This window comes from Capsicum annuum, chromosome 1 (genome assembly GCF_002878395.1).
Source record: "Capsicum annuum cultivar UCD-10X-F1 chromosome 1, UCD10Xv1.1, whole genome shotgun sequence".
NCBI classification, from domain to species: Eukaryota; Viridiplantae; Streptophyta; class Magnoliopsida; order Solanales; family Solanaceae; genus Capsicum; species Capsicum annuum.
Window position 1 is genome coordinate 95,883,380 of NC_061111.1, and position 19,957 is coordinate 95,903,336.

Consider the following 19,957-nt stretch of genomic DNA (forward strand, 5'->3'; position numbering starts at 1 on the left):
AGTTCCTATTTTTAGCCCATTTGTGTTACAATGAACCCATTTTGGCCCTAGTTATCCTTGGACATTGTGCACCTCAACTAAGGCAAATTGCTTAAGTTGAGGGTGGCTATCGAAGGGGTGCATAACATAAGGTAGGTGTGAAGAATTGTAAAATTGAATCATGAATTAATAGACAATAATCCTACCGTAGTGTATGTGAATAAGCTTAATGAGATGGGGCAAAATAAAAGATAGTTGTAGGTATAAGTAGTGGAAATTGGTTATTAAGGATGAGTTGAATTAAAAGTTCAATGTATTAAAGAGCTTAGGGAAGAAAGTCACTATTTCTGGTCAAAATAGTTCCTACCCATCCCTTGGCATCTATTACCACCCTTAAAGACCTATTTGATCCTAAGCTTCATTATTCTAATATTGGAAAGTACTACACTAAGCGCAAGTCTATGGTTCATCTTGTGTAACTAGCGAATTATTTGGGAAAACGAGCGTAATTTTATTTTTGTACCCAATTTGTAGTAAATTGAGTGAATGCTAATGGGTAACTCTCTTGTTGTAAGGGCACATGTTTGATAATTGTTAGGTGATTTGTGTGATTTCCTTGATTGAGAAATATGTATGAGTTTACCAACTTGGTGAGTCAATTCTTGAGGCTAAGATGTTTTGGAGTAGTATTCTAGAATTAACAATTGTGTTTGTAATGTGCTTAGTGTAAGGACTTTCATTCTATATAGTCATTGTAGGACTAGCTTGAGTATCTTGATTTTAGTAGAAGTGTGGAGTCACCTCAGCTTATAATGCTTAGAGTAAAGAGTTGTTTAAGGATGAACAAGGGTTTAAGTGTGGGCGATGATCTGAGGTGGATTCATGCACTTCAGTATTGTTATCCGGACTTGTTTAGCATTGTTTTGAGGACTTCTTGTGTGCTTAGTGTCTTAAAAATTATAAAATTGAGAACCTATGTGTTTAATTACTTAAATAAAATGTTTAAAGTGTAGTTCAAATAAGTTTGTACTTAATTTGGTCACTTAGAGTTCAAATCAGAAAACTAGAAGTTACTAGCTTTGGCTAGGTGTTTGACTAGTTGACCTCGATAGATTCTAGTGAGTGAAATGAGTTTGTAAGGTTATAATTGTGTAATTATGTGTGGAAAAACTTGTTTATTGTGTTTAAAGTGAAATTGAATCAGGCCTAGAGTCGAACAAGAAGTTAAATATCAAAAAGGGCAAAACTAGTTCTTAAGTTTCTAGTTCGTTGGCCTTGATATTGTATTGTTTTGAGCTCTAATCAGTGGTGTGTTATGTGATAGGATTCTTGGTGAGTTGATTTTGATAATATATGGATTATAAATAATCTGTAAATCAAGTGAAAACAACACCACAAGGCTTGTGATAGAAGGACATGAAGATGGCTTACAAGATGACTTTCTAGTGAGGTTCCGCGATAGTGACGCTACACGGACCCTATTCCCTCAGAATTAGCCCACAAGACTTTATTCCATCGTAATAATCCCTGCATAACCAACTATATTACCTCAGAATAAGTTGTGTGGTGCATACCCCATTCCACCTAAATAAAAGGGGCAATTCGGACCCTAATCCAAAAACGACCAATTTGTCCTTCTATAAATAGGACACTTGAACATGATGTTAGACACCTTGGATGACTTTGAAACTTGAAGAGGAGATGGAAAACACTTCAATTAGGGTTTTTATTCTTTTCACTTTAGTTTATTTATGGATTTTTTCTTGTATTCATCCATGGTGATTACGACTATGTCCATGAGTGGCTAAAAGCCCCTTTTTTGGGGTTAAGGCCAAGAACATGATTATTATTGCTTTGAATTGATTTAGCTTTGATTTCTTATTATATTTTTTGTTTATTTATACTTTTATAACAATTTTATGGTTTATCTAACCTCAAAATACACCCATTGTCATCTTTGTAGGCTAAAAAAGGGGAATAAGAGGATAGAACATGGCAGTTAATAGAGTAAGGTTTTTATTCTTTAATAAAATTAGGGATTTGAATTAGCGTCTAGGATAGAGATATAACTATAAGTATTTTTAGGTTCACTATGTGATGAAATATTAATGCGTTTAGCTTTATTGTTATATTCCCGCTCAACAATTTAGCTGTGGGGCTAAGTTAGATAGGTTATTTGAGGCGTGAGAGACCATGATCATAATATCAACGCTATGAATCAAAAACCAAGATAATTAATATATCTAATGAGGTTCAATAGCATAGTATGAGTGTTCGCAATGCTTTAACCCCGGGTTTCTCTGCATTATTGCCCAAGAAATTTACTTTCTTGCATTATTTATTTAATTTCAGTTTATAACTCCAAAACTCTTTGGATTATGTTTGCACCTCTTTAATCTCAATAGTTGAACTTGAATTCATTAGTTGTTGAAACTAGTATCTGTGGAATCAATACTTGGCTTCTAAAGGGCTACTTTACTACTTGGTGAGACCATGTACACTTGCGTGTGCACTTGGGCGCAACATGTCAGAAAACCTGATTTGGGGTAGTAAAATGCCCCAACTAAAGATGACTCAATTCTTTCAATTCACTTTATGTAGGAACTATATTTTTGTTTCATTCCCCCTCCACTCGATGTTTGGTATTTACTTTAGAACTGAATATTAAAAATAAAAAGTTCTACCTCATATCAGAAAGACATCTTTATCAGGTAAATGTTCTACCATAAAAATTTCCAACAACCATATTGACATCTCATATCATAAAAAGTATTTGGAATAAAAAGGATTAGCTTTCAATTTTTCATAGTAAAAGATGAGAGCATTGAAAAAAATACTAAATTTAAGCAATTTTGTTCAATATAAATAAAGTCGATTAGCAAGGTTGTATTTCCACTTTCCTACCTAATAGTCTATAAGAGGAGTTTTGACATTTTAATATGTAGGTCTAAGTCATTGAAACTAAGTGGCTTACATTGTTTGGAATGTCTTCCTATTTTTTTTCACCTAAAAGTATAGAAAAACTTTTGACCAACGTTAACTTCATTAAGGAACCAAGCTCCCTTACTCTTTCACCAACAAACAGGTCAAACCTTTCTTTTGGGGATGGATCACCATCAACCCCTATGATTATACTCCTTTGAATGGATACAACTTGCCTATGTGTGTCACTGTCCTAGGGAAGCCATTGAATCTTGCAAAGAAAATTAAGAATTTTTTTTCCCTTTCCTCTCATATTTTGTACAGTGAGATAGGATGTAGGGAAAGTTTTGTTTTATTTCTATTTCTTCCTCTCTAGTATATGATAAAAATATGTCAGGAAAATGAAGGATATCAAAAATACCTTTAGGTAAGTTCATCACGAGCAGGAGAAGGTCCTCTTTGAGAAGAATTTAGATAGCTTGTACTTAAAATATGAGATAGTCTATTAATGCATATAAGTCTATTTCATGAGGTACTTTCCAATAGAAAAGTTGCTTCATGGAATACTTCCTAAAAATGAGGTACTTTCCGATAGAATAGTTTCTTCAAGGAGTACTTCCTAAAGAGATAAAGTTAGAATTCAACGTACAAGCAATGACATCAATTGACTAAAAAGTGAATACTATTTTGATGAGTAGAAATAAATAGTATACAAAACATTTCTCAAAAATAAACAATTACTAAACTTTATAAGTCAAACATCCTAGGCATTCATCCTTGAAAATTTCTAAAATTTTATCCTCATTATCCTGACTACGACTCACCCTACAAGCATAAGGTGTCTTGATGGTTCATATGACCCTAGTTATAAGGTGTCCTGTGAATGGTGCTTAAGTTGTTGTCTTGAGTACAACTCGGGGACACGAGCCATAAAGACCTATAATGAGTCGTTGGACTCAAATCGTAGCCTAAATAGTGTGTGTAGCTAAGTTTTGCTCTGAGTATAAGTGGATCACTACAAATTGTGATGACTCGTTATGAGTTTTTAGGTATCAATTGTAAGGTGTATAGTGTAAGGCCCAAGTGGTTCTATCTTGGATACGACTTGGACCCTATAAGTCATAGGGTCATGATACGAGTCATATAATGTAAATCGTAAGGTCAACAATAAAGGTTCCCCCTAATATGGTCTTGGCTACGACTTAAGATGGTGAGTGGTAAGGTGTTATTTTGAGTCGCCGTGTGACCCGTAGTCACTGGCGACACTTTTCCAACTTTTAAGTTGAGGACACTTTAAACATTTTCTACTTTAACCACTTAGACCCCACATCCATAAAATACCTTTGGGGTATTCTTTCCACTCTTTATCATATCAAACACTCTCACTATTATCTCTAAATCTTCTCAAGCAATATACTTAGGGTTTCCAAGAAGTTGGTCATCCAGGGGCTCAAAGGTTGGATTCTCTACATAATCTTGGGTATTTTAGGCATGTTACTCTTCCCTAATTGCTAATTTTCTGAAATCATATGTTTTTAAAATTTTGTTCATATGGTATTGATGATGGCTTTTAAACATGGATTAAGGGTTTTGAATGCTTTTTGTTGAGTAATATTTCCCATGATTTACAAATGATTATTTATGCTTTACTAAGGTTTTGAAATTGTGAGATACAGGGGTATGGTGAATAAATAAGGAGATTGTATTTTCCCCTAACTTATGACTTTTGAAGTGGTTATGACCTCAACCTCATATTGCGAAATTGGTTTGAATATAAAAAGTATGTAAATTGAACTACTCTTGAACTATTGCATAATGTGAAAGGCAAATAAATCATAATGATTTTTAATTAAACCTTATTGGGTAATGTAATTCCCTAAGCTAAAGTATGATTAAAATAAGGGGGTTGTGAATTCGGCTAAGTGATGATAATTGGTTTGGCATGTTGTTGTTACCTTACAAGAGTAGTTGGTATAAAAATAACAACAATGTATGCCTTAATATGTGTTGTGGTTAAATTAATGGGAAAGTGTGATAAATATTTTAAGCTTAAAAGAGAGTTATGTAGCTGAGTTATGAAAGTAGAGGTCCCGAGGGACCAATACTGGAAATTGCAGTTGTCAACTTTGGGGTCTGAATAACTGGGTTGTTTGAGTACCCCTTATTATTATCATATGATTAGAAGGTTCGAGTCCCCCGTATTGTATTACATGATTGGGTATTGATGCCACCTTTATATGTTAGAAGGTTTGAGTCCCTCATAATGCATATATATACCTTCTGATTTATGCGGCCATACGGGCTGGGGGCCTACCAGGTGGGGGAGAGGTGGGACCATATAGCCCATGGGTGCCTTTATATGTTATGATGGTTGAGCTATACAATTTAGGCTAAGTTTTAAAGTACATTTTAATTCTTGTTCCCTATCCCGGCATATGATATATATGTAGATGCATTTGATTATGTGCATTAGATTTGAATGATTTTGAACTGTTGATCACGACATTATGTTATCCTTATTCCTAAGTTACATGCTAGTGTTTACCGCACTATCTCTGGATTTTGTATCCCCATGCGATATAGGCACCAAAGATACTTATACTTCTCCTGCACAGAGTTTGGTGGATCGGTTGGGTTTGTTGGTTTGTTATGGTGAAGTGGAGAGCCTCCATTCTCTAGAAGGCTTAGACATTTTATCAGTTCCTACTATAGATAAGAATTAAGAGTTTTTATTATGATTATCATTATTATTGTCATTGTAAAAGTCGGGGACATATCCCTACTAAGATTGGTTTTTTATTCCTTTTGCATAGAGGCTTTGTTGAGTTACTGTAGACTTAGGTGACGTTGGTTGGATATGTTTGGTTGGTTTCTGATTATCATCTATAGACATATCTTTTATTCTTTAAACTTATCTTATGGTATCTTATTATATTTTTAAAATTCAGCCATTGTTGGGTGATGTATAGGGTTTGGTTAGGTTCAGGAGGTGGTCACCGGTCTATGATGGATTAGTGATGCCCATCATATCCAATACCTGGTTCAGGTCATGACAAAGTTGCTATCAAAGCCTACGTTTGGTGTCATTGGGTGAACACAAAGCCATGTCTAGTAGAGTCTCTTTTATGGGTGTGTAGCATGCCACACTTATAATGGAGAGGCTACAAGGTATTTAGGAATGTTTTGCTTTATTATTGTTCTATTTCGAACTATAGAGTCTAAGGTATTGAAATATCCTCTAATCCTCTTATGTTTGCTTTTCAGATCATGCCTCTTAGAAGATCTGATACTCGTGGAAACTCTTTTATCCTATTTGAGGATAATGTGGATGAAGCTCATCCTTTTCATGGAGTTTTGACCTGGTCCAAGGTTATTTCTTATGATTGCCTTGTGGACTTCCACTGGCTTCCCCCATCCCTCTTCGAATACCTCAAACTGATGTGTCTAATGCTGAGTTTTACCAGTCTATTCATTTGCTTACCCAGTTGGTCGACTCATAAACTGAGCGTGTTGTTTATGTTGGTCCATCCTCTAAGGTCACTAGAGTTTGCCAATTATGAGGTTGAGTCCTTCGACTTTCACTGGTTTTAAAGTTTATGATGATCCTTAAAATTTTTATAGATAAGATGGAAATAATTATTCGTGTGATGTATGCTACTGATATAGAGGGTGTGGAGTTTGCTGCCTATCAGTTTAAAGATGTGGTGTATCATTGAAATAAGGAATGGGATCAGTCTGGGGGTAATAATGCTGAGTACGCTTTGTGGGATGACTTTTCCTGTGCTTTTCTTGATATCTTCTTTCCTCAAGAATTGAGGAAAGCGAAGGTTGAGGTATTCATAAACTTAAAGTAGGGTAGGATGATAGTAAATGAGTATGCCTTGAAGTTTCATCAATTGTCATGATATACTTTGAAATTGGTGTCTAGCATGAGGGCTAGAATTAGGAAGTCTTCTTTTGAGCTATCTCGTGAGTTGATTTTAGAGAGCAAGGCCACCTTGTTGAATAAGGACATATACATCTCTAGACTTATGGTGTGTATGCAACAAGTGGAACATGAGAAGAAAAAGCAAGCATAGATGAATAAAAGAAATAATAAGAAGTTTTGGTACTCGAATCACGGTGGAAGTCAGCAGTAGGGTGGTAGAGATCGTGAAAAATGGTCTAAGAAATAGTGGGGCAATTCTGGTTCCTACTCTACGATTAATGCTTCTTATCTGAAGTTGTCGGGTGATCATTATTTCCAAAATAGTGTGGGTCCAAGGGTACAAGGTGCCCAGCCTCAGGTTAGTGGGTCTCAGTTAGCTCTATTATATCCTTATTATAGATTTTATGGTCAGGTGCACCGTGGTGTTTGTGAATAAGAGAGGAACAAGTGCTTTAAATATGGTCAGATTAGGGCAATAAGATCCTTGTTTCTACTTTGTCAACTCCGACACCAAATGGTGCTACTTCTATTTTTGTCTCCAACACTAGTCGAAACTGTTAATACGCTCTTGCCACACGACAGGATTATAAGGCATCCTTAATGTTGTTACTGGTATGCTCAAAATTTTCTCTTGTGATGTATATTTTCTATTTAATCTCGGGCCTACCCTCTCTTATGTGACCTCTTATGTGGCTATTCATTTTAGTTTTGACCTTGAGTGTATTCTTGATCCCTTTTCTGTTTCTACCCTGATGGGTAACTTTATTATGGCTAGAAGGTTTTATAGGGGTTATGTGATATTTGTCAGTGGTAGGGAGAACTTGATGGATCTAATAGAGTTGGACATGTTAGACTTTGATGTGATTTTGGCAATGGATTGGTTACATTCATGCTATGCATCTCTTGATTGTCATACTCGAAGGTTTAGTTTCCACTTCCCTAATGAGCCGATGATTCAATGGGAAGATATTTCCCTAGTTCCTAAGGGAAGGTTCATTTCGTATCTTAGAGCTTAGAAGTTGATTTCTAAGGGGTGTTTTTATCACTTAGTGTATGTTAAGGATTCTAGGTTCAAAGGTCCTTCTCTACAATTTATGTGGTCTATGAGTTTCGTAAGGTGTTCCCTGATGATCTTTCTAGGGTTCCTCTTGATAGGGAAATTGATTTTGGTATTGAGCTTCTTCCGGACACTCGTCCTATTTTTCTCCCTCCCTATAGAATGGCTCCGGCTGAGTTGAAGAAACTCAAGGAGCAACTGAAAGATTCTCTAGATAAGGGTTTCATTCACCCAAGTGTTTCTCCGTAGGGAGCTCTGGTTCTCTTTGTGCGTAAGAAGGATGGGTCCCTTCGGATGTGTATAGATTACCGCTATTTTAACAAGGTAACAATGAAGAGTAAGTATCCGCTTCCTAAGATCAATGACCTCTTTGATCATCTTCAGGGTGCAAAGTACTTTTTTAAGATTGATATTCAATCTAGGTACCATCAATTGAAGATTAGGGAGGTGGATAACCCTAAGACTGCTTTCCTAACTCTGCATGGTCATTTTAAGTTTTTGGTGATGTTTTTTGGTTTGACTAATATCCCGATAACATTTACGAATCTTATGAACTGGGCATTTCGTCAGTTCTTGCATTTGTTAGTGATTGTATTTATTGATGATATATTTATGTATTTTAAGAGTGAGGTAGATCATATCGATCACCTTCACCTTATGTTGCAAACCCTGAATGATCAATAGTTGTATGCAAAATTCATGAAGTGTGAGTTCTGGTTGAATGCTGTGACCTATCTGGGTCATATTGTTTCTAGTGAAGGGATCATGGTGGATCCGTATAAATTTGTGGTGGTTAAGACGTAGCCTAGACCCATAACTCCAATCGATATTTAGAGTTTCTTGGGTTTGGATGGGTATTGTAGAAAGTTTGTGGAGAGTTTCTCTTCTATCGTTGCCCCGTTGACTAAGTTGACTCAAAAAAAGGTGAAGTTCTTGTAGTCTGATACTTGTGAGGGTAGTTTTGAGAAGTTAAAGGATAAGTTGACTTTGGCTTCGGTTATGACTCTACCTGAGGGTACTGATGGTTTTGTTGTCTATTGTGATACATCGCAGGTGTTACTAGCTTATGTGTTGATGCAGCATGGAAAAGTAGTTGCATATGCTTCTAGGCAGTTAAAGGTTCATGAGAAGAACTATTTGACTTATGATTTGGAATTGTTAGCTGTGGTGTTTGCATTGAAGATCTGGCGACACTATTTGTACGGCGTCCATCTAGATATTTATTCTAATCATAAGAGCCTGCAATACGTGTTCACTCATAAAGAGTTAAATCTCAGGAAAAGAAGGTGTCTTGAGTTTCTAAAGGACTATAACATGAGTATCCATTACCACCCAAGTAAATCTAATGTGGTTGTTGATGTTCTTAGTAGGTTGTCCATTGGGAACTCATCCCATGTGGAGGAAAAAAGGGGATTTGGTGAAAGATATTCATTTTTTGGAAAATCTTAGAGTCCGTTTCTTGGATTTTGAGGATGGTGGTGTAATTGTGCAAGAAGTGGAGAAGTCATCTCTTGGAACGGAGGTAAAGGAGAAACAAGTGTTGGACCCTATCTTAATACAAATTAAGAATGATATGGGTAGGTAGAATGTGATGGTTTTTGATATTGGTGGTGATGGTATCTTCACGTACCAAGATAGGTTGTGTGTTCCCAATATTAATGGGTTGCGAGGGAGGATTTTGGCCGAAGATCATGATTCACGTTATACGATTCATCCTGGTTCGACAAAAATGTATCATGATTATAAGGAGATTTGTTGGTGGAATAATATAAAGTGGGATGTGGCCAATTTTGTGGCTAAGTGCATAGTGTGTCTTCAAGTAAAGGTTGAGAACTTGAGGCCCCATGGATTGTTTCAAGAAATTGAGCTGCTTGTGTGGAAGTGGGAAATAATCAATATGGATTTTATTACTAGTCTTCCGCGGTCTCAAAATTAGTTCAATTCTACTTGGGTCATCATGGATAGGATGACTAAGTCTGCTCACTTCTTGTCGGTGAGGACTAACTTCTATTCTAAAGATTATGCCAAGTTGTTCATTGAGGAGATAGTCAAGATGCATGGTGCTCCAGTTTCCATTATTTCTGATCGAGTTACTCAATTCTCATCACACTTTTGGAAATCATTTCAGAGAGGTTTGGGGACTAAGGTAATCCTTAGTACCGCTTTCCACCTGTAGGCGGATGGTAAACAGAGAGAACTATTCAGACATTTGAGGATATGCTTGGATCTTATGTGATCGACTTTGGTGGCAGTTGGGTTGACAACTTTCTTCTCATAGAATTTTCTTGCAACAAGAGTTATCACTCTTGAATTAGTATAGCCCCATTTTAGGCTTTGTATAGTAGGAGATGTCATTCTCCTATTGGGTGGTATAAAGTTGGTGAGGCTGGGTTATTTGGTCTTGACTTGGTTCACCAATCCATGGAGAAGGTGAAGGAGATTTGGGATAGGCTTAAGATGGATGAAAGTCGCCAAAATTCCTATGTGGATTTGAGGCTAAGAGAGTTGGAGTTTAACGTTGGCGACTGGGTGTTCTTAAAAGTTTCTCCCATGAAGGAAGTGATGTGGTTTGGAAAGAAGGGGAAACTCAATTCCCATTATATTGATCCATATTTTGTTTTGAATAGGGATGGCAATGTTGCATATGAATTGGAATTGCCTTCTAGTTTGAGCTCCATTCATCTTGTCTTCTATGTTTCGATGTTCAGGAAGTGTGTAGGTGATCCTTCGTTGGATGTTCCTTTAGAAGGTGTGGGCATTTCTAATTCCTTGTTTTATGAGGAAGTTCCAGTAGAGATCTTGGATCCCCAAGTTCGTCTATTGTGGACAAAGGACATGTCTTCAGTAAAGGTTCTTTGGAGGAACCAAAAGTTTGAGGAAGCCACTTGGGAAACTGATACGATTCAATCTACGAGTGAAAGATAAACTAAGAAAAAAAAACATGCGATAAAGATTAATAAAGAAGCAATAAGATAGACACAATGAAAGGAATTGAAAGCAAGTAAAAAGTATATCAAACCCTAAACCCTCAATCAATTAAACAAAAAAAAACACCTAAATCTTACACAGACCTCAAAGGAATCGATTCCCAAGCAACCCATGTTTCTAAACACAGTATCAACACAAGCAATTCCACAGTTGCCTCACACTCTTAAAAGTGTTTACATTCATAATTCATCGAAGCCTATCAAATGAAATGTCAAAGGCATCTATTTATAGTATTTGCCTTTTCATAAATATCATGTTACAAAAATAGCCCAAAAGTGGCTATTTTGGAAATAACCCACAATGGCTCTCTTTATACCTTGTGTCATGGCTTTCCTCCGCTCTAAGCTATCTTCCAAATGCAACATTGTTTAATTAGGAGCTTGAAGGTGGGCCTCCAAGCATATTCTTGGATCCTTAGGGAGACGATGTCTTGGACCTCTTTATGTTTTCCTTGAGTTGTGTGATAAAAAACTTTGACTCCCATTTAACTTGTATCATCCTACTCTTCTTGAAAAGGATTCGACCTCGAATCTAAACCTTGCAAAACCAAAGAAAGGACAACAAACACGATATCTTCATGGCATGAGGGTTAGAGTTAGCACAATCAATAATAGAATCATGCCAAGGTTGGACATATTTAAGATATAATCAAGCATCAAAATGATCAATTAAGTGTGTGTAACCCCATATTATAGAAGCTACTTGGCCATTCAAAAGATTTGGACAATGGGGAAGGATAAAGGAACCATGGTAATCAATTAACCGCTCATAAAGGTTTATATGGGTTCCAAATCTTAATTAGCTCATAAGCCCTCTATAACACTTATCCTTATTGGAAATACTTCCCTTTACACAACTTTTTTCCCTCAAGTAGATTAGAAATCTTTAAGAAATACACTTCGTCATAGAGATCTTCTATCATGGTTTGCTTTTCATCTTAACCAAGCACCAAGTAGTGTGAAGAAGAATCACCATATTCTGAATGGTCACCGAGGTCAAATGGGTAGAGTGGCTAAAGGCAAGGGTTTATGAAACTCTTCTCTCCCCTAAGAGTACCACTAATACAAAGAGTTATACCTTCTAAACTAGCATGAGCATCATCAAAGGCAAATAGAGGGTCACTCCCATTCGCTTGACCAACATCTTCAACATCATTACTCACTCGAGGTTCATTAACCACTTCACAAAACATCCTCAAGTGGTCAATTTGGTCCATATAAGTTCCACAAGACAATGCACTATCACTTATCACATTGGCTTCAACACTAGGTGGACACAAATTGATCTTACTAGAAGAGTCAATTTTGTCATCATTTGGATCAACTAGTGTATCCACACTCTTAAGTTATACATTATCGTAATGAAATAAAGAGACATTAATCCATCTAAAGATAAGCTATCACTCACAGTTAGTTGGCTACTAGCCTCAATAACTATAATGCAATAATTAGATTGATTAGCTTGAAGTTCATTTGGAGCGTTTCCATTCAAGAAAACTTGAAAGTTTGGTAGATTGTGAAGGGTGGATTTAGGGAAGATTAGACAATTTATTATGTTATCTATCCTCCGTGGGAAAGAACTCTCCATGTTACCCATCCTACTATCCATATTAGTCATATTCCCTTCAAGTGATCCTAATCGACCATCTATAGCATTAGGCTTCTCCAAGATGGAATCTAATATAGAATTTGTGGTGTTATTATCCATGGTGTGTGATGTTTCACCTTTTTGAGCCATTGCACCTATTAATAAGCAAAAACAAAAACAACAAACAAGTTAAAGTTAAAAAAGCAACGTCATAAGATTTCAAGGTTCACACCTTTGTTTGTCACTCAATTGGCATCACAAGCATTGATAGATTATTTGTACTCTAATGAGAATCCCTGGTACCAATTGTGGCTTGAGGTCAAAATGAATTCTTATTTTCAGGACTCAAATTAACTAAATTCTGTATGGACTTGAATCAAGAATTAACAACGAATTGAAAGAAAAAAGAAAATCTAGAAATAAATAGGAAGATGAAAGAAAAAAGGACTCAAGAACTAATTCACAACTAACTAGGATGATTACTAGTTGTTAATTAGCATTTAGAATCAAGAAAAGAAGTCTAAGAATCAAATAAAAAGAAACCAAGAATCCAAAAATGAGCTTACTAAAATTTTACCCAAGTTGCTAACTAGGTTGACAACTAGGAGGGTAGTCGTCACTTGGTTGATAGCTTGTCAACCTTGTCGTCAACCTTAGGCAGAAAAGGGGTTTGGGCTATCTTTAGGTGACGACTAGGTTGATGACTTATCACCTAGTTGACAACTAGGTTGATGACTAATCACCTAGTTGATGACTAGCTTGATGACTTGTTAGTTGTCGTCACCTCTAAGTAGTATAACTAACGACTTAGGTTCATAGCTTGTCGCTGAGTTGATGACTATGTTGATGACTTATTGGTAGTCATCACCCCTAAGCAGTATAGTTGACGACTTAGGTTGATAGCTTATCACTAAGTTGACGATTAGGGTGACGACTTGTTGATAACTTTCACCTCTAAGAAGTATAGTTGACGACTTAGGTTGATATCTTGTCACCTAGTTAACGACTAGAGTGATAATTCATCACCTAGTTAATGAATAGAGGGATAACTCATCACTTAGTTGATGACTTGTCAACCTCCTTATCAACCACAATCAGATTCACCAAAATTTGGATTCCACGTCCCAAGGCTATCTTCTTTGATTTCGTAACTTCTTAGTGACCACTTCAGCTTGTATTTACCCTTTATGGATCAAAAAACACTTTTCTCAAAATTTGCACCAAGGGTTTTGGATTAAATTGTACTTTATTGCTTCTTCTTCACCAAGAACTCCCAGAACAAGGATGAAGATTTCATAAACCCAATTCACATATTTCAACTCAGAATTGCACCAAATTTGAGATCTAAGCTCCTTTTTGTATAGGTAACAAACCCCAATACTTTTGAACCTTCAATTTCAACCCAAAATTCTAAGATTTGAAGACCCATTTCAAAATTACTTAAAGCTCAACTCATCAATGGTAGAACCTTCAAATAATCTTTGATTAAGCTCAAATTTGAGATTTAGACTCTAATAGTGTTATGGAACAAGAATCTAACACTAGAAATACAAGAAAACACAAAAATCAAAAAATTAAAATTTGACCTAAGGGTAAAAATGGGAATAATAAAAAAAATTTGTGATGTTTTAATTTTTTGACACAACGAGACCCAAGATTGACTTCATGGGAATGAAATCAAGCTTGGCTCTGATACAAAATAATATGATTTAATCTATGAGTGAAAGATAAACTTAGAAACAAGAAAAATAAGTGATTAAGATAGATAGAGAAGAAATAAGATAGACACAATAAAAGGAATTGAAAGCAAGTAAAAGGTATATCAAACCCTAAATACTCAATCAATTAAACCAAATGAATCACCTAAATCTTATGTAGACCTTAAGCGAATCGATTCTCAAGCAACCCATGTTTCTAAGAACAGTATCAACACAAGCGATTCACACCTGTCTCAAACTCTCACAAGTGTTTACATTCATAATTCATCAAAGTATATCAAATAAAATGTATAAATCATCCATTTATAGTATTTTTATTTGCATAAATAGCCTATTATAAAAACAGCCCTAAAGTGGCTATTTTGGAAATAACTATTATTTTTGAAAGATTTTACCAAGTAATCTACGTGCAATGGCGTTGTTCACGGTTGGACACCATGCACTACTACTAAGGAAGTGAAGTCTTAGATTATAAAGCACAACTATAAAACCTTCAAACTCAACAAAATATGTATGATGGGGTTAGAATTTTCAAAAGAACTTCCTCTAATTACACATGACTTTCAAGATCTGCTATCATTTTAACTTCAATTTAGTCACTTGTGACTTTAGATTCTTGGGACACCTAGAAGAAACAACAAACATCATAAAAAATAAAAAAAAGCATGTTCCTAAAGGATTAAGAAAGTAAAGATCATTTATCCTTCTAACAATGAGATATATGACAAAGAGCAAAATTTATTATAAGATTAATGAGCTTTATCATAGTAATCTTAACCAATTTGTCTTTTAATTATAGAAAGTTGTAAGACTAATGAGAAGAATACTATTATTATTGATATGTTTCATTGTATTGCTTTTTCGTTATGTAGATTTATTTATTTATTTTTGTTAGATAATTTGGGCCTTACTTTGTAACGTACTTTTGATGTCCTAAAGCAATTGCCAGCATATCGAGTCAATCAATCAGATATGACGTTTCTAACAAGAAAATAACTAAATTAACATTTGTAAACATTGGAATAACTTAAAATGCATGTAAACCCAAGATTAATACAAATACTCCTATTGAAATAAATTTTAAAAAGATAGAAATCTTTAAGGATGTACCTCCAAAGGATTAATGGCAACAAAGAAGGCTTTATAAGATAAAATAGAACAGATAAGAAGAAGAAACAAAAAATAAAAAGATAAAGATACCTTTTGGAAAAGTGATCATCAACTTAGTTGTAGATGAATAACTTTAGTCACACATGCTACCAGAACATAGATCACATTATACCTCAACCTGAATTCTGTCAAAAGAAATATAATGAGTAGAAAATCTAAAAAAGATATGTACAGACAATAAAGAATAATACAATTGTTCCAAGAGAATTTCTTTAAGAGAGCCGATCAAAGCAATAGGAGTTAAAACACTTTTACAAGAGATAAATCACATTAGAATTTTATCATATAATGAATGTGTAACAAAGGAGTAAATGAAGATTGAAAAAGAAAAGCTAAATAGATAAAAGGTACAGTGTTAATTATCCAAATGATAAAATAAAAAAAAGAAATATACAGTTATAATATATGTTTCATTTTGCTCTATGTTGGCTTAATTATGAACATAGTAATGGTGAAAGTGGATGAGAAATATTTTGAAGATAATAGAAAGAAATAAAAAATAAAGGTCAGAAAAGTTGCCTAATAGATGTCAAATCAATAAGCAATTGTGCACAAAGCTTATTATATTTGTCTTTCTATTTTACAAATTGGAGAAATTAAAAACAAGGAGGGACTTAAAAAGTGGGGAATTAAACCTCACTACCAATATGATATTCAGATCGTCAACTAACTGAGGTACAAAGATTTCTTGAGATTTATTATATTTGATCTGAAATTTAGGCATATTTTGATTAGAACTAGAAAACATAGTTTCCAAAGGAAAATTTTCATCATCAATTGTAATGCAACCCATTTTTAACACACAAACACAAAGAAACAAAGAGAGAGAGCTAAAGATGGATGAGAAGACACGATCTGAGAAGAAGAAAGAATTGTCTGAGGAGATAATCAAGAACGAAAAACAAATAAAGGTTGAAAGAACAGACAAAACTTAGACAAAAAAGATATATTTAATCATATAAAAGATTCTAAGTTGAATAAGAAGAGCTGAACTAGCTATCAGAGAGATACTATATCTGTGTAATGAGATATATCACACATTGTACCTAGTATATTGAGGGAAGTAACCAGAGATGCTTTAATAACATAAAACTAATGGAAGGACAATAAATAGTAAACTGGTTCATTCAACAAACTTGATACCACTCTTTAATTTTCTATGCAAGATCAGTTTCCCCAAAAATTTTAGTACTAATTAGTATTATTAATTTTATTTTGTAAAATTTACTTCCAAATATCAGCAACCATATATGAATTTACCATTGTTTTGCAAAATTTGAATCACATCAAAATAGGCATCAAATCCTAGATGATCACTGACATTAAACCATGTTCTTAAATAAAGTATCACAAGATTTTATTTTTAAATAAATAAAGCCCCCAGTATTTGCTAAATGAGAGCTAGTTACAAAAATACCTCAAATATAACTTAAAATTCTTTGTAGCTGAGTGCAACTTGTTTGATTGTTCTTGCATCTAGAATTCTCCCTCAAATATTAAGCGGATATAATTTTATTATTTTTTTGATTTAGACAGTGAATTGAAAACAGAAGCACCTTTCTTGGAAGCTAAACTTGACATCTTCAATAGTATTTTATAAGAGTTAATAGTCGAATCAAAATTGAAAATTTCTGAAAAGATATAAGAGAGTTATTGATGAGGAATGTATTCGAGAAGTTTTTTCAATAAATAAATTTTTGTTAAATCTGAAAAGAATTGGGAGAAGATTAAATCAAAAATTGAGAGAAAAACTTAACTGAAAAGTTGAAGAGTACTAAAAATTGTACTGGAAAGTGTAATGAGATAAGGCTTAAAATGGTGGAAGAGAGCAGAAAGAGATAAAGACATCTAGAAGAATTACTGAGTATTATTGTGAAATCGTAAAAGAGATCAAAGAGATGGGTCTGAAATTTTGGAGATAGCGGAAATGATTTGAAAGAATTGGAGAGACAAACGAACATGAGAGACTATCGTGAAGATTGAAGAATGAAAATCCAACAAATTTATTATTTAATCTTGTATATGACCTTAATTAAAGATTCATCATTGGTCGTCTTCAAACTCACCTCTGTATATAATAAATTTATTTTTCTTAATTATTTTAATTTTCATTTGATGTGCTTTGTGTAGGATTACTTTTTTTGTTATTTTATTTAATTTTTCATTCGTTGTTCGATACTCATTTGAAACCTGATAACTAATTAAAATTCTCTCTCAAAATTTCACTTTGAGAGGTAAAATACTTTAGTAAAGATTTTTTTATTTTCAAGGGCTCGTTTGGTATACAAAATATATAATTTGAATAAAACTATTATGTGGGGTCTGGTAGCTGGTTAGAGTTATGCATGTATTAATAATATAAAAATCGGTTGTGAAAGAATTTATATTATTTTATGCAGGATGTCGTTACTCATGTATTAATTATTTCACGTTCTTTCTTGCATAAAATAGTAGATATATTCTTAGATAGTTTACACATGTATTAGCTATGTATTTGTTACTGCAAACTAACCACCATATTAATGTTATGAATAACTTACATTCTTACGAACTATCGAATATGATTTACTTATGGAGAATTTAATATTTGACATAACTGATCTTCTCCAAACCATCTATCAAACGACCACTAGTTTGTTGAACTCACACTACAAATCGTCTCTGTCATACCCCCTTTTCAGTTGAGGAGTCAAAGGATTTTTTCAATTAAAGTGACGGTTTTGAATAGGGATTATTTTATTTACAGAGTCACCACTTGAAATTGAGTTATGGTGTTCCAAGTCACCTTATTGAATCCCTAGTCAAAAGAAAATGACTCTTTATTGGTCTACAAAAATAAAAAATCGCGTAAGAAATTCTGTTAACCGAGAAAAAGGTATGAGGCACCCCTCGAGTTCCGTAGTTCTAGCACGACCATTCTAATGACTTATATCTGGCTTAAATTAATCTTTTAGATATATATAATATTTTTTTAGCCTAAAGTTACGTACATTACGCTTTTAATTTATTTTAAATTATTTAATTATATTAATTTGTGGCTTGCCGGTAGCAGTAATTTTCGATTAGACCATAAGTTTTAAAATATTTCTCACATCTTTGAGGAATTTATAAACCATTCCCATTTTTTTTAATTTAAATAAGCACCTAACATGTTTAGAATCTACCCAACCCAATTAGACCGGCTTCTAATGATCTGATAAATTTTATTAGAACGAATGGTCGGTAGCAGGGATTTCCAACTTCATCGTTAACTTTATCTTATATGTTAAATATTAATTACTTTGAGGCTAAGAACCTAACTCATTCCTTTATGAATTCACTCCCTTACAATTAATTTTTCCCCTCTTTTCTTTTATCATGTGATGGGTCTTAATTTTTTTTCATTTTTTAAATTAATAGGGATTTTATTTATAGCCAATCAAATTATTACAAGATGGACCAACCCATCGAAATTCAGTCAATACATTGAGCCTAATACTATCAAACTAGAATAAAACCTGACCCAATACTTCAATATGCAGACCTATATAAATGTCTTTAGGGTTTTCAAATTGCATTTTATTGTCTTCTCCACCATTTGAGCTTCCTTCCAGGTGAGTAACCATGGTTTCAATGACCTTCAATCCTCAATTTATGGTGTTGTTCCACTGGATCATTAACTCCTTGCCTAAAATCTGGAAGATTCCTGCTATAAACAGCTCCCTAAAGTAAGTATTTATTTACCTCAATTTGTTTAGCTTCTTCTTTAACTCTTTAACCTTCCTTCGTATGTTTATGCTCCTTATCAACTGTGTTCTTATGTAAATGGAATGGCTCCTCCTTTTTGGTGCTGAAATGAGGGTTTTAGGTCCCTGAGTTAGATTGCTTATCCAAGTAAATCCTAGATCCTTTCTTTTGACTGTTGTTTGTTGTAAAATCATCTTATTACAAACTTGTTGACAGATGTGGAAGGTAGTGAGATAAAGGCTGCTCAGACCCACCATTTTTGGAGATGTGGTCTGCTTCTCAGGTGTATTGGTTAGGTTAAATTCACTCAACCCTTCCTCATTACATGAAGTGCACTTTTGATGGATGAATCTGTATAGGCTAGATAGCTCTTGACTATAGATTGTACATAGGTATTTTTAATCTAATTTAACTCTATTAGCTATAACTATAGCCTTCAGCCTCTTTATTTTTTTTCAGTGACAATCGTATGTATGTACACTGTAACTTATCACTGTTAAGGATTTTCTTACCTTTGACATGTAATTGCTGAAATATTATTATACTGAATCCATTATTATCAATTGCTATGTTTTCTAAATGATCCGCCAACTGATTTTCCTCCCTTAAAATATGCTGAAACTTTACTTTCTTATCATGTAGTAGTTGTGTGATTTGTTCAACATAATCTACCACATTCCATGGACACTCTTATTCTTTAGGTAAAATTTTCAGCATAATAAGAGAATCTGTTTGCAAGATTAGCTTATCCAAATTAGATAGATTACAATGGATTTCTGCTTGAAGTATAGCATATGCTTCAGCCTCCATATTAGTAGTATCTACAATCTGAGCTCCTTGTACATAACTTAGATCTCTCTTTTCATCTCTCAGACAGAAAGC

At 34.2% G+C, this 19,957-nt stretch overlaps 1 long non-coding RNA gene across 1 annotated transcript; it reads left to right on the forward strand.

The window, feature by feature from the left end:
- The first annotated feature begins 18,802 nt into the window (after positions 1–18,802).
- Positions 18,803–19,617, forward strand: LOC107855663. Its single transcript, XR_001670334.2, has 2 exons — positions 18,803–19,056; positions 19,292–19,617. It is a non-coding gene; the product is annotated as an uncharacterized LOC107855663 (long non-coding RNA).
- Positions 19,618–19,957: the final 340 nt, after the last annotated feature.